Below are 13,227 nucleotides of genomic sequence, written 5' to 3' on the forward strand. Positions count from 1 at the left end.
TGATAGAATAGTAATAAGAGAAAATGATTTTTCTTGGATATCTTTTTGTCTTAGAGCCATCTATTTGCCAAAGACCAATCACCAAATTTTGGATAATTATTGAGAAAAATATAAGCTTCTATTTTGTATGAGCTACTATATTTTTAGTTGCTCCTTTATAGAAGTTTTGCTTTATTTGGAAGCTTAAAGTGAAGTGAAAGTTGCTCAGGCGTGTCTGAGTCTTTGTGACCCCATGGATTATACAGTCCATGGAATTCTCCAGGCCAGAATACTGGAGTGGGTAGCCTATCCCTTCTCCAGGGGATTGTCCCAACCCAGGAATCTAACTGGGGTCTTCTGCATTGCAGGTGGATTCTTTATCAACTGAGTTATTGGGGAAGAAGCTTAGCTTTCTTTAGAAAGTGGCTCCTGAAATGTACTGCTACATGACAACCTGTGATACTGATTTATTTGTTTTGTGATGGGCAGCAAGAAAATGGTACCAGGTTGGTACAAAATGGTTCCAGGATGGTACATCCTGGAAAACTGATGATCCATGTTATATTATGACAAACATTGGCAAATCTCTACCTGTGGGAGCTCTGAAGGTAAAATTATATGCAAATGGAGGTTGTACCTGTAAGACAAGCATTTTTTAAAGATGAAAATATTGATAGGTTGACTGCTCCTTTTATTAAGATGCTACACTATAGGAAATAATCAGCTAGTTTGCAGATAAGTACCACTTTTCTCCTATGTAATTATTATAGATGATGGGGTACAATAGTGTAAGGCTGTGGTGCCACAGAAAGAAGCAAGAGCTCTACTCAGGCTACCTGTGGCCCCAAATCTAAACTGATTGAAGCTTCAGTAATTTAGGAAAAAGCCAACTGCTTCAATAGCTCCAAACAAAAGGATATAAGAAGATTACTCACAGGATTTCCCATTATTTTTCTCTGTCAGATGATAGGAACCAGCTCAGCAGTAAAACCCTGACTTATCATCCTGGTCTATACATTTAGGAGGCATCAGGGTGGGCACTGTTAAATTGAGAGTGAGGAGAATGGGTCAAACACAAAAGATAACCAAGGAAACAGGTTAAGGCTTAAAAATAATGAGCAGTCATAATGAGCTATCATTTCATACCCAGTAGGATGGCAATAATCAAAAACAGATAATAACAAGTGTTGACAAAAATGGTAAAAAAAAAATCAGAGTTTTCATGCATTGCTGGTTGGAATATAAATTGGAACAGATACTTGGAGATAGAGTTTGGCATTTCTTCAAAATGTTAAATATTGAATTACTATATGATCTATGTGTGTGTGTTAAGTTGCTTCAGTCATGTCTGACTCTTTGAGACCCTATGGACTATTGCCTGCCAGGCTCCTCTGTCCATGGGGATTGTTGTCATGCCCTCCTCCAGGGGGTATCTTCCCCACCCAGAGATTGAACCCATGTCTCCTGCAGCTCCTGCATTGCAGGTGGATTCTTTAGCGCATATTTTAAGACATACCTAAGATATATATCCCAAGTATATACCTGAGAGAAATAACGTATCCACAAAATCTTGTCCTCAGCTGTTTATACTGGCATTGTTCATGGTAACCAAAATGTAGAAACAACCCAAATACCCATCAAGTGATGAATGGATAAATAAAATGTGTTATACCCATACAATTGAATATTATTAAGCAGTGAAAAAGAAACGAGGCACTAATATCTCATGACACAGATAAACCTTGAAGACAGTATGGTCAGTGAAAGAAAAATAGTCTCAAAAGATCAGAAAGTGAATGATTTCATTTATGTAAAGTGCCAGAACAGGCAAATATAGAGAGATAGGAAATAGATTAGTGGTTGCCCAGGACTGGTGGTGTGTGGTGGGAGAGGGGGTTCATGAGAGTGAGGAGAGTGGGTAAAGGATGTCTTTTGGGTAATTAAAATGCTCTATTGATTATCATGATAGTTGCTCAAATTTCTGAATATGCTGCATTGCACGTATGCTCAGTCACTTCAGTGGTGTCCGACTCTTTGCGACCCTATGGACTGTAGCCCCCAGCCTCCTCAGTCCATGAGATTTTCCAGGCAAGAACACTGGAGTGGGTTGCCATGCCCTCCTCCAGGGTCTGAATATGCTAAAAACCATTAAATATTTTTAATACTCTAAAGTGTTTTAAATGCTTTAAATAAGTGAATTACTTGATATGTGAATTATATCTCCATGAAGCTGTTAAAAATTATGACCAGATGAGATGTTAGCTGTGTGCTCAGTGCGTGCTCAGTCGCTCAGTTGTGTCTGACTCTTTGTGACCCCATAGACTGTAGCCCACCAGGCTCCCTGTCCATGGAATTTTCCAGGCAAGAATACTGGAGGTGGGTTGCCATTTCCTCCTCCAGATGATCTGCCCAACCCAAGGATAAAAACCGCATCTCTTGCATTGGCAGGTGGATTCTTTACCACTGCTCCACATGGGAGGCGATAGTAGTTGTAGTTGATTTCATGTGAAGCTCACTGTGAATAAATAGATGGGCACCTACCTGTTTATTTTTTAAAAAAGGAATAATATTGCCAAAGAAATCACAAGCTTGACCTGCAACGCCTATGACTGCTCAAATCTTAAGGCAAACTCCAGGCTTCTAAACCTGCAGAGAGCTAAGCTCAAAAGACAAGAAGCCGCAAAGAAGGTATAGCCTTCAGTAGCTACTTCATATTCAAGCAAAAGTCTGTAAGAGAACAAAATCAAGAGCTCAAGAGATTAAGGATGTTCACACAAGCATGTAGAACCAGGCTTTAAATGAGGAACTTACTCTGTTACCAGGTCTGGGAGGTCTTCACAATTCCTGCCTGCCAGGACTTGCTTGGTATGGATCAGTGACTGTGGTGTGTTTCCTATTACTCCCTTTGCTGACTGGGGCTTTTTTTTTTTCTGTTAATCTGCTCCCATCCCAATATTCACTTTGTGTGTGTGTGTGTGTGTGTGTGTGTGTGTGTGTGTGTTTCGCGCGCATGCATGCAATGAGGAGAGAGGAGGTGTATGACTCGTCTATTAGTTTATCTCTGGACAATGGGAGGGCTTCCCAGGTGGCACCAGTGGTAAAGAACCCACCTGCCAATGCAGGAGATAGTCAGAGATGTGGGTTCAATCCCTGGGTTGAGAAGATCCCCTGGAGGAGGAAATGGCAATCTACTCCAGTATTCTTGACTGAAGAAGTCCATGGACAGAGGAGCCTGGCGGGCTACAGTCCATAGTGTCGCAAAGAGCCTGACACTACTGAAGCAACTTAACACACACACAGTGGGAAGGCATATGTGACTTATAAGACAGGACTACACCATACCCAGAAATACCAGATTCTGAACTCCGGAAAGAGGACGTGGGTAGATGGGACTTGGTCTTCGGTTTGCCTCCCTTGAGGCTGAAGAAAATGATTCACTGTTTATGGCTAAAAATGATATTAGTGTTAAAGATGGTATGTAGCTTCCTTCACATTCTGGGAAGACACGAGGGGTGCAAGAGGAATAAAAGGACATAATTAAGTTGGCCAACTGGGAAGAGGCTAATTGCTCAGACTAACCAGACTGAAAGCAATGATCACAGAAACACTGATGATTCTAGACTGATCACCCTGAACACATAACGTGCTTGAGACACTGATCACCCCTCCATCTCTTTTAAAAACATCATGTTAGTTAGAACATTATCTCCTTACATTTTATTTTTTTCTTTTTTTAAAAAATATTTTTTATTGGAAGATAATTACTTTATAATATTGTGGTGGTTTCTGCCATACATCAACATGAATCAGCCATAGGTATACATATGTCCCCTCCTCTTTTTTTTTTTTTTGGTTTTGTATTTTTTTAAATTTTAATAAATGAGTTTTATTTCTTTTCTATTTTATAGTTATTTTTAATTATAAGTTTTCTTACTTTTGACTTTGCTAGGTATATTTTTATAACAACTTGAGTTTAGTGTTTAGATTTATTTTTTCTGTGTTATAAATACAAGTGTGTATAAATTATCCTATGCGTTGTTCTTATCAGTGTATATCATGCATACCAGTCCTTGGGATTTAGGGCATCTTGGGCTATGATCTTCCTTTCTTACCTTTGCACAGACCTCATGCTGATTTCTTTCTATTACTCATCTGTGAAAGGAAAACCTTTTTCTTGGCCAGGTCTTTGTTAAAAGATGGTATGAGAAACAGGTCAGGCAGGGGAACAAGCTGGATCGGTAGACGGCTCACCTACGGACCCAAAGCTTCCTATCACTTTTCTACCAGATACTGGGGGGCAGTCTGAGTCTAAATTAGCTTGGCAAGAAAATGTTGGGCATCCTGGGAAGATGGTGTTTGGTGTGATGGTGGTGTTTGGTACGATGGCCGTGTTCGCCAGATTTGGTAGTAATTTCTCTTGCTCTAATCAAAATCAGCAGCTATAACCTGTTCACCCTGAGTTACGGTAAGGCGTCTGCCCTCAATGCGGGTGGCCCGGGTTCGATCCCTGGATTGGGAAAATCCCCTGGAGAAGGAAATGGCAACCCACTCCAGTATTCTTGTCTGGAGAATCCTATGGACAGAGGAGCCTGGTAGGTTACAGTCCATGGGGTCGCAGAGTCAGACATGACTGAGCAACTTCACTTTCACTTTCTGACATATTGTTAACCAGCCCATTGCCCCACTCATCTTTGTCTCATCTTCCACATCTGTATGTCAAATGGGAGTCTGGGAGGCTTCCCTCAAGTGCCATTCTAAGCAAGGGGCCATTAGATTGGATACTCAGAGCGTGGAACATGATGTGAAGGGTTTCACGTGATAATAATGATCTGCAAGTGTTACTGAATTCATATTATACAATATCCCATTTTTCATTACATTTATAGGTTTTCTTCAAAGAGTGTGGCTCCTGACTGTGGCAGATTTCCAGTTTCACCAGAAGTAATAATTGTTTTATTGTTACAACGTATTCAGTTCACTCACTCAGTCGTGTCCGACTCTGTGCAGCACCATGGACTGCAGCATACCAGGCTTCCTGTCCATCACCAACTCATGTTCATCGAGTCAGTGATGACTTCCAACCATCTCTTCCTCTGTCATCCCCTTCTTCTCCTGCCTTCAATCTCTCCCAGTAACAGAGTCTCTTTCAATGAGCCAGTTCTTCACATCAGGTGGTCAAAATATTGGAATTTCAGCTTCAGCTCAGTCCTACCAAAGAATATTCAGGACTGATTTCATTTAGGATTGACTGGCTGGATCTCCTTGCAATCCAAGGGACTCTCAAGAGTCTTCTCCAATACCACAGTTCAGAAGCATTAATTTTTTGGTGCTTAGCTTTCTTTATGGTCCAACTCTCACATCTGTGCATGACTACTGGAAAAAACATAGCTTTGACTAGATGGACCTTTGTTGGCAAATAATGCCTCTGCTTTTTAATATGCTCTCTAGGTTTGTCAGAGCTTTTCTTCCAAGGAGCAAGTGGCTTTTAATGTCATGGCTGCAGTCACCATCTGCACTTATTTTTGAGCCCAAGAAAAGAAAGTCTCTCACTGTTTCTATTGTTTCCCTATATATTTGCCATAAAGAGATGGGACAGGATGCCATGATCTTGGTTTTTTGAATGTTGAGTTTTAAGCCACCTTTTTCACTCTCCTCTTTCATTTTCATCAAGAGGCTGTTTAGTTTCTCTTCACTTTCTGCCACAAGGGTGGTGTCATCTGTATATCTGAGATTATTGATATTTCTCCCAGCAATCTTGATTCCAGCTTGTGCTTCATCCATCCTGGCATTTCGCATGATGTGCTTTATACATAAGTTAAATAAGCAGGGTGACAGTATACAGCCTGACATACTCCTTTCCCAATTTGGAAGCAGTCTGTTGTTCGATGTCTGGTTCTAACTGTTGCTTCTTGACCTGCATACAAATTTCTCAAGAGGCAGATAAGGTGGTCTGGTTCTCATTTCTTTAAGAATTTTCCACAGTTTGTTGTGATCCACATAGTCTTAGGCTTTGGTGTAGTCAATAAAGCAGAAGTAAATGTTTTTCTGGAATTCTCTTGCTTTTTTCCATGATCCAATGGATGTTGGCAATTTGATCTCTGGTTCCTCTGCCTTTTCTAAATCCAGGTTGAACATCTGGAAGTTCTCAGTTCATGTACTGTTGAAGCCTTGCTGGGAGAATTTTGAGCATTACTTTGCTAGTGTGTGAGATAAGTGTAATCATGTGGTACTTTGAACATTCTTTTGCATTGCCTTTCTTTGGGATTGGAATGAAAACTGACGTTTTCCAGTCCTGTGGCCACTGCTGAGTTTTCCAAATTTGCTGGCATATTGAGTGCAGCACTTTCACAGCATCATCTTTTAGGACTTGAAATAGGTCAGCTGGAATTCCATCACCTCACTACTTTGTCTGTAATGATGCTTCCTAAGGCTCACTTGACTTCACATTCCAGGATGTCTGACTCTAGGTGAGTGATCACACCATCGTGGTTATCTGGGACGTTAAGATTTTTTTGTATAGTTCTTCTGTGTATTCTTGCCACGTCTTCTTAATATCTTCTGCTTCTGTTAGATCCATACTGTTTCTCTCCTTTTTGTGCCCATCTTTGCATGAAATGTTCCCTTGGTATCTCTAATTTTCTTGAAGAGATCTCTAGTCTTTCCCATTCTATTGTTTTCCTCCACTTCTTTGCATTGATCACTTAGGAAGGCTTTCTTATCTCTCCTCCTTGTTTTTGGAACTCTGCATTCAAATGGTATATCTTTCCTTTTCTCCTTTGCCTTTTGCTTCTCTTCTTTGCTCACCTATTTGTAAGGCCTCCTCAGACAGCCATTTTGCCTTTTTGCATTTCTTTTTCTTGGAGATCGTCTTGATCACCACCTTCTACACAATGTCATGAACCTCTGTCCATAGTTCTTCAGGCACTCTATCAGATCTAATCCCTTGAATCAATTTTTTAATTTCCACTGTACAATCATAGGGGATTTGATTTAGGTCATACCTGAATGGTCTAGTGATTTTCCCTACTTTCTTCAATTTAATTCTGAATTTTGCAATAAGGAGTTCATAAATGCTCATATAATACCAGGGAAATCTTCTGAGCTTTAAGAAAAACCTTATAAGGTAAAGACATAGTCAGTCTCAATTTACAAATGAGCACAATGAGATACAAGAGATTAAGGAATCTGCTAAAGATCATACAGCTTGTAAAGGATAAATTCAGAAATTAAACTCAGGCAGCCTGGTTCAAGAGCCCATGATTTTAACAACTATAGATTTCATATAGTTTCACTTTCTGCTCTTTGTTAATTTCAAATGGAAAACCAGGACATACATGCCTTTACTTCAGACAGTTATTGGAAATCTCTATATTTCAAAGAGTGAAAGTGTTTTGAAAGTGATCGGGTAAGAACAAATATATAAGACATTTATAATTTTGTTCAGTTATATTCTACTTATTTACACAACCCTGGGAACTGAGTCTGAGGGTAAACTCTAGGCTATGAAGATTTCAGTGGTTCTGTGACATTTAGTAATTTTTTAGCTCTAAAATTTTTAATATCTTCTTTATTTTATAAAAAGAGCTGAATAGTTTCATAATGCTGATTCAACTATAAAATAGTCAAGCTAAAAGATTACAAAAAGAAAAGTTAAAAATACACACACAACTTAAAATTATATATATATATATATTTTTTTTACTAAATCATAATACTGACAGAGGGCTTCCCTGGTGGCTCAATGGTAAAGAATCTGCCTGTTAAGCAGGACACATGGGTTCAATCCCTGGGTCAGCAAGATCCCTTGGAGGAGGAAATGGAAACCCATTGCAGTATTCTTGGGAAATTCCATTGACAGAGGAGCCTGGTGGACTATAGCCCATGGGGTCGCAGAAGAGTTGGACATGACTTAGTGACTAAACAACAACATGGATAGAGGATTAAAAAGATGAACTATGGCCCTTTTATGAACTGGAATATAGCATACCTTTGAAAAACGATGTCTTTCTATATTCATTAATAGACAAAATCTGTAAGAATTGTTGTGAGATTAAAGAAATGACTTACAAAAATATATGGGTAGTATGCTCTTATCTGTATATAATTACATTGATATAATACAGCCAAATGACAACATATTCATAGAAAAAGTTTGAGAATTATGTGCAATATTGATTGTAATTACCTGGGAGAGATTTCATAATATTTTCAGCTCTTATATTTAATATATTTAAATTTTTTCTGTGAATTATGAGCTATCTATGTTAGCAGAAAATACAGATGTAATAATTTGAAAATATTGTGTTTAACTCAAGTCACAAGAAAACTCACTATATCAAGCAGGAAAGTCCCACCTATTCATAAAAATGGAGTAAATGGAGATATTTCCAAGGGCAATAAAACAGAGCTGTCCAGAAAGAGAAATGTGAGGAGCAAACCATCAGCTCAAACCAGACTGAAAATCTGGTTTGAGAGAGGGTAATGGCTGGGAAAAAACAAACAAACTTAAGAGAGTCCCCAGCAGTGAGTCTTGTTTTTGGCTTGCTTGAGTACTGAATGGAAAAATTTTAAATCTGTTTAATGAAGTTTGTATACAACATGTGCTACTAGATAGCAAGTTACAAATTGTTGAGAGAGATGTTGCTTACCAATTTCTCAGAAATTTTCATGTGTTTTCAGTAGGAAGATAAAAGACAGATGAGGACTGGGCCAGCAGTTCTGCCATAAGGCTGCTGGGATGAGGGATATGGGCATTCAATTTCAATTGCCCCTTGAAATTTCAGGTAAAATCTAGGAGTGGTCTAAGAGATAGAACCAAGTTGGGGCAAAGGTGTGCATGAAGGACCAGTGAAACCCATACAAGTGAACTGGTCTTGAATGTATCAGCAGCACACATCAACAGGAAGTGTCAGTAGGGAGTCCAGTGGTGTAGCAGAGAGGAAAGTGCCACAGAGAACCATGTAGATCCTGAAGTTCACACGAGATGAAAAATAATTACAAAAATTAGTAAAACACGTTTTATTGATAATCAAATAGTAGGAAATAAATGAATTATTGGCAATTGTGCAATCTTAGAAAATCATCTTTTGTTAAGAGAATATGCAAGCCATGGGTGATCGAGGAAGTCTGGTAATCTGAAGCTAAATCCTTTCAAATTAGTTTAGAGTTTTAAGTATCTCAGAGGTAAAGATCATTGACATTCTAAAAACTCCCATAGGCTTTGAAATAGGAAGGGATTAGAGTCAGTCTCTGGTTTCCTGGAAGGCCTGATCAAGAATGGTTAGCATCTTAGTCCATTCTGGCTGCTATAACAAAACACCATTGAGTAGGTGCCTTCATAAAAAGACAAATTTGCTGATCATAGTCCTGGAGGCTGGGCACTTAAAGATCAAGGTGCCAACATGATGTGTTCTGGTGAGGGATTCTTTTCCTAGTTCACAGATGATATCTTTGTCCTGTGTCCTTCCATAGTGGAAGGGACCAGGATCCCCCTGGAACCACTTTTATAAGTCACTAATCCCATTCAGAAGAGCTCTGCCTTCAAGGCACCTCCCAAAGGCCCCATTTCCTGATACTGACATCTATGGAGGTTAGGATTTTAAAATATGAATTTTGAGATGACACAAACATTCAGATCACAGTAGTCAGCTCTAGAAAATGATGTTTGTCAAGGAGAACTAAGTAGTCCTATTGCTGTAGAGAAGAGTTAAAGAAAATCATTTCACCAGGCCTCAAAACTGGATAATCAGCAATTTCAGAGGCTATAATATGACTGAAGGTCATAGGTAGGATTCACAGTAGGTTTTCAGAAAACAAAGACCAGAAGATCTCAAATAAACAAAAAAGAAGAAATTCAGGTTAACAAAAGAACAGGTTAAAATAATGTATAGAACTTCCCAGGTGGTCCAGTGGTTAAGAAGTCACCTGCCAATGCAGGGCACATGGGTTCGATCCCTGGTCCAGGAAGATTCCACATGCCACATGGCAAGTAAGCCTGTGTACCACAACCACTGAAGCTTGGGCATTAGAGCCTGTGCTTTGCAACAAAAGAAGACACCACGAGAAGCCCATACACCACAACTAGAGAGCTGTCCTTGCTTACAACAACTAGAGAAAGCCTGTGGGCAGCAACAAAGACCCAGCAGAGCCAACATTTTAAAAATGAATAAACTTTTTAAAATAATATATAGAAAAATATTTGTGGGGGGAACCCAGCGATAAGGACAGGCTTCAAGAGTTTAAAAAAAAAATCAGCAAAAGAGTCAAGATGTAACCAGAGGTCCCAGGGATGTAAGAACAGAAATCTGGTGAATTGGCACAAGATTTAACTAAGAAAATTCATAGTTTCTCAGATGGAATGACATTTCTAGTAGACCTGAACACTGCGTACTCTGAATTTGGATGTATATCTTTATCTAACATCAAGGCCAATTAAGGAATATTTATCCAGTCAACCATTCCGTTGCTTGTTTCATGTTATTTGATCTACTTCATTTTCAACTCTCTAAATGCTTTCATTGTTTTGTTTAGTTTTACTGAAGTTCCTCTTTCAATTAGCTCTTTAGAGTATATTCCAATTTGTCCATGATGTTTTGAAAATGTCAGTATAGAGAAGAGCCACAAGTCAAGGCAGCCATGCCTGGGTGTTTTTCCCTGGGTGATTCAGGAATCTGGTGGGAACTGGCAGTAGAAATCAAAGCAGAATGTAATCTAGAATAATGTTGACCCCTACCTTCAGAGTTCTTCTTGTCTGGCATGGACATAAATGAGACTGTAATTGAGGTGGTAGAGTCCCTTTATTATGGATGCTCCCCTTCTTGCATTAATTACAGGCTCCTCACTTGTTACCTGTGTGCATAACTACTAAATTAAAGACTATAATTTCCACTCTCCACTGAAGAAAGTAAGCGCCAAGGAAAAGTGACCCGGAGGGACATGTGCAACTTGGACAGAATGTCCTAAAAGGATCATGCCCTTCTCTCTGTATGTCCCACTTTATTACCTAGAGTGAAACATAATAGCAAGAACTGGGGCAACTTTTACTGACTACTAGATGGAAGATTCTTGTTACACAGGGCAGAGCAACCCAGTGGGAAGATTCTGGGTTTCTCCTAACTGTGATGCATCCCTATAGTCCTGGACCAACTGCTGTAATTTTACACAAGAGAGAAAGAAATGTCTGTTTCTAAAGTTCTTGTTTACTCAGTCTGTTAGAGCAGTAAAATCAGTTCTATAGGTCACAGACTAGAGTAATCTACAAAACCAAATATTTTTACATGTAACATTTGTGGAATCAAGTAGCTCCATGCTAAATCTTCTCATCTCCAATGCATATGGAGAAAATCTAAAATCATAACATCAATATAATAAATTTTTTATGAAAATACTGTCATTGTCTATTAGTATTTGCCAAGGTAAATGTGAGATATCTCTCTGTCAGTTTTGCTAGATGGGTCATATCCTAGATTTGAATTCTTATCTGTTCTGCTCCAAAGTCTATGGTTTAATCACCACCTTTTATTGCATCCCTTTCTTATGATGGAGCTAAATACAAAATTAGCATCAATTTTTAAATCAAAACTTAATAATTTTAATGTATGCTTCTAATTGTCAGGAAGTTTTCTCTTTTGTAAATAGTACCTCAGAGAAAAATTTGGTCCTTGTCAAGGAGAATGGTCATTTCCATTCATTGAGCATGTAAGTATAAGGCATTATATATACTTAAGTAGATACTTTATTTCAGTTTCATGGCAAGCTATATGATGTGTTATTCTCTTTTTACAGAAAAGAAATTGAGTTTCAGAGAACTAAAATACCTGACTAGAGAATAGGTGAAGTATTTAACAGTATATATTTAGAAATACTAAAGCTTTAGAATTATATGTTACTTGGATAAAATAAAAATGTTTATTTCAAATGAAAATAGTACTGTTCCTTAAATTTTCCCCAAAGGGAGTAAACCACTATTATAGCCTTTCAACTTAAGAAACATCAAAACTGGTAAAAAAAAATTTCAGTATCAGCAATCTATAGAAAATTAGTGGCTTATGAAACTACATTTCAAAGTTTTATGTATACCTTGGATGAGTCCATGGAAGTCTCTGGGCCAGAATACTGGAGTGGGTAGCCTTTCCCTTCTCCAGGGGATCTTCCCAACCCAGGGATCTAACCCAGGTCACCCACACTGCAGAGGGATTCTTTACCAGCTAAGCCACAAGGAAAGCCCAAGAATATTGAAGTGGATAGCCTATTCCTTCTCCAGCGGATCTTCCTGACCCAGGAATCAAACCAGGGTCTCCTGCATTGCAGGCAGATTCTTTACCAACTGAGCTATCAGGAAAGCCAAAGTTTTGTGTAAGTTTACTTTAATATATGAACATACGCATTATAGAAATAGTAAGTAAAATACATAACCATTCCCAGAAATATATACATACTTATAAACGTTCTTGATGTCTTATATTTTCTCAACTATCATAAAGATTCAAAATATATAAAAACTTGGTCTAGTTTTTAGATTAACATCATATGTCAAGTCATTTAAAGTCATAAAATGTCAGAGTCTTGCTAAAAAGCCTGTAAAGGTAGAACTGAGATGGAAATAGATCCCAAGCTAGTTTAATTTGAAAGTCAACATTAAAACTGCATAACTCCAAAAATAAAGAATTGTGGTCTATTCTTGACAACATGCAGGAATTAACTATGTTGGCTTAGACTTAATTTACATCTCAAAATAATTTTACCCAAAGATACAGATCAGAGGTATTTTGTATCTTTGGGTAAAATATTTAGGCTTTCTAAATGTAACGTCTCTAAACTAGAAACCCACTTCTGACGAATTAAGGTTGTAGGCAATGACAAATGTGATATGCAAAGTATAGGTACTTGCACATATCAATAAATGGTTAAAAGGTTGTTAATATTTTATTATGATTTAGATATCACTTTTGGACTGATGATTTAGTTTTCCATTAGAAAATATAGATAATTTTTCCAAGGACAAATGTCAAGGGAAAGATGATACTTTTGAATGAATTGTAAATCTTATAGGTCCATGGATAAGAACCCAGGAATGCAGCTCTTGTGCTTCTTTTGCTAAGTGTATCCCATTTCATCGTTTACCGCGGTATCTGGCCCTTTGTAAGCACTCAATAAATATTTACTATTGGCTATTTTATCTCATGGGAACACAGAAACTATATCTGTGAATAAAGTTTTTGATAAATTTCATATATTTAGAAATATTCT

The sequence above is a fragment of the Bos mutus genome, chromosome 7, assembly GCF_027580195.1.
Source record: "Bos mutus isolate GX-2022 chromosome 7, NWIPB_WYAK_1.1, whole genome shotgun sequence".
Taxonomy (NCBI): Eukaryota; Metazoa; Chordata; class Mammalia; order Artiodactyla; family Bovidae; genus Bos; species Bos mutus.